We start from the raw sequence: 3,363 nt of genomic DNA, 5'->3' as shown, positions 1-3,363 counted from the left end.
CCACAGACTCAAGATTGAAAATGCAAGTTTTTATTATGGTGAAGATTCAGTTAGTGGACATTAAGAGGACAACAAAATTTGTTTTTTTTCTGTAATAATATTAATGTTGATATGACACATTTTCACATTATAAAGTGATCAGTTACATTTTATTAATTAATTTATTCATTCATTTCAACCCTGTGATGCATGGATTTTAAGTCACAAATGGAATATTTGTAGTATTTTAATCTGTTATTTTAAAATAGTTTATTTTATACTATCATAATTTTTTATGAATATAATATTTTGAACTAGCATTTGTTTTGTCTTTTCGGTTTCGGTCATTTTAGTTAAAGTTATAATAATTTAGTTCTTTGGTCATTTTATGTTTATTTTTATAAAATATATATTTTTTTCAGATATTTATTTCAGTTTTAGTGATTTTAGTACTTTAACTTCAACTTATTTTAATTAGCTCCCAAGTATATCTCCCATTTCTAATTTTTCATCTAATATATATTTACTTTTATTTCTACTTTCAGTTAGCAACAACTATTTTGAATAGTTTTAATTTACAATAACAGAACTGATCAGGGATGAAGTATACATACACACATGATAAACTATCTATCTATCTGTATATACGGTATACATTCTCTAAACCGCATGTCCTCTTTAGGACTCAAGGAGATGCTGAAGTATACATACATACACACATACATACATTATAGTCTATATATATATATATATGTATGTGTGTGTGTGTGTACCTAAAAGTATACATCTGCTTCTGAACACCAACCACTTTCCCTGAAGTCTCTGCCTGTGGACTCTGGGGAGCCAATCAGAGAGCTATAAGAGAGCATCCTAACCCCTCTCTGACCTTTAGTCCCCGCGGTTGATGTCATCAGTAGGTGCTGCAGTGGCTCCCAGCAGGTCTCATCTGTGGCAGAGGACACAGACACCCAGAGCTTCTGATCTGACCTCTGTGTTCCAGCACTCTGGGGAGCCAATCAGAGAGCTATAAGAGAGCATCCTAACCCCTCTCTGACCTTTAGTCCCCGCGGTTGATGTCATCAGTAGGTGCTGCAGTGGCTCCCAGCAGGTCTCATCTGTGGCAGAGGACACAGACACCCAGAGCTTCTGATCTGACCTCTGTGTTCCAGCTCAAATCTCTGAGAGCTCTTTCATGTTCCACTGTAAATGTCACTCCTGGATGGAGTGGAATACATTCATAAATATAAAGGGAGGCTCACACACGCACACATTGCTGCTGAAATCCCACAGCTCTCTGGTATTAGTGTGTTTTGTGGCTCAGAGGCCCTGAGTCATTAAGAAGCTCTTCTGTAGTCACTGCCTTTCCCTTCGCTGAGGTCAAACAAATAAACTACCTCCACACTTACCTGGGTGCACAGAAGTGCTATTGTTTGCAGGAATTTCCAGGAAACACATTACGCTATGTGTGTGAATATGTGATGTGTGTGTGCAGCTTTCAACTTGATTCACTAGCTTTACACATATTATAATCATCAGTGACCACTTTTCTGATAATTAGAATTCACCCCGCTCTCTCTGGGCTGCTGTTTCACTTTCTCTCAGGAGAGAAGAGCAAGTCTGTGGAGCTAGAAGATGTTAAATTTCATCAGTGTGTGCGTCTCTCTCGCTTTGAGAACGACAGGACTATCTCTTTCATCCCACCTGATGGAGAATCTGAACTAATGTCTTACAGACTCAACACCACGGTCAGTGCTGCATGTATACAACTCTCCGATCAATGAGTTTAGCCATATTTTGTCACAGACTGATGTCTTAAGAATGTATAGTAATTTAAAACATCAAAGTTAATGCAATTAATTCATGTGTTTAATGACTGATTGATTTGTAATATAGTTAAATAATTTTTAGATTTTTTTTGTGCCGTTGTAATGATGGGGTCTCAGAGAGCTTTATTTAAATAAAAACATACAAGAATCAAAGAACGGGAATATGATGAGAAAACAGGACTAGAACTTCAAAGCAGAGAAAACAAAGAATTTTAAATTAAAAGAATGTGAACTTAAAAGACAAAAACATGAATCAATGGTTATGTTTTGAATAGAATACTAGCATACTGTACTGCTCTTATTGTTTCTGGAGTATGTACTATGTATACTGTGAAAAGCATTTAAATTTAAATTCCACTTCCAGTGTGAGGAAATGAATTGGAAGTAGTTACATTGTTTTTTGACCAATAAATTAGCTTATTGTTTAAAGACATTTTTATACAAAATTGCATTCAAATGGAAACTTTTTTTACGTGAAAGATATATATGACTCTGTTTATACACTTCCTTTCAAAAGTTGGGGTCATTAGGGTCGGGCTGCATTTATTTGATCAAAAATACATTTAAATCAGTAATATTGTGAAATATCATTACATTATTATTTAATAATTTGTATTTAAAATACTTGTTTTCTATTTTGATATATTGTCATATGTAATTTATTATTTTGTGTCAAAGCTTTTTTCGATGAATATAAAGTTCAGAAGAACAACATTTATTTGAAATGGAAATCTTTTGTAACATTACACATCCTTGATAAACAAAAGTATTAATTTCTTTTAAAAACATACACACAAAAAAAATGTACTGACCCCAAGCTGATGAACGAAATAATTGAAATACAAGTATTTTTAAACATTATAAATATCATTACTGTCACTTTCAAACATAAATTCACACACACACACACACACACACACACACACACACACACACACACACATATATATATATATATATACTGCAATACACAGACACACTCAAACATCCTGTAGATGTTCTATATAATGGATTATATATTGATGTTGCATTTTAAAATGATGTTATGCTGTTGGAAGTATTACTGTATTTAATTTAAGAAGATTATTTGTCAAAAAAGTCAGTAACTCAATAAGCAGCAGACTTACTGTTTTTTCTCTGCCACTCCTCTGTTCTGACAGGTGAAGCCTCTAATATGGATTGAGAGCGTAATAGAGAAGTTCTCTCACAGTCGAGTAGAGATCAAGGTTAAGGTAGAGCTGCACACATACACAATCTACACACTCCACTGATTCTTGCTTTGCCTCCTCCAGCACACTCCTTGCTTTCAGTAATTAGCTTTCAGGCTTCTGTCCTGGCGAATGGCTCGAAGTTTACCTGAGCTGTGTCCAAGAGACTTGTCAGATTCTGACATAAACATGCTTTGTCCTATTGCCCCTGCCATACCCAAACTTTCGTTTCTGAAAGTGTAGCTTTGGAAGTTTTCCTTCGAATGTGTAGTTGTGCTATAGTTCCTCCATCTGTTCTCCAGGCCCGCAGTCAGTTCAAGAGCCGCTCCACTGCCAACAATGTGTCCATC

The 3,363-nt window shown here is 35.1% G+C and overlaps 1 pseudogene; it reads left to right on the top strand.

Annotated features, from left to right (window-relative positions):
- The window catches only part of LOC107577532 (AP-1 complex subunit mu-1-like), an 8,551-nt pseudogene extending 5,188 nt beyond the window's left edge, over window positions 1-3,363 (top strand).

Source organism: Sinocyclocheilus grahami, unplaced genomic scaffold (assembly GCF_001515645.1).
Source record: "Sinocyclocheilus grahami isolate Dianchi unplaced genomic scaffold, SAMN03320097.WGS_v1.1 scaffold6310.1, whole genome shotgun sequence".
Lineage (NCBI taxonomy): Eukaryota > Metazoa > Chordata > Actinopteri > Cypriniformes > Cyprinidae > Sinocyclocheilus > Sinocyclocheilus grahami.
The sequence above is the reverse complement of the archived record's forward strand: the minus strand, read 5'-3'. Positions and strand labels throughout refer to the sequence as shown.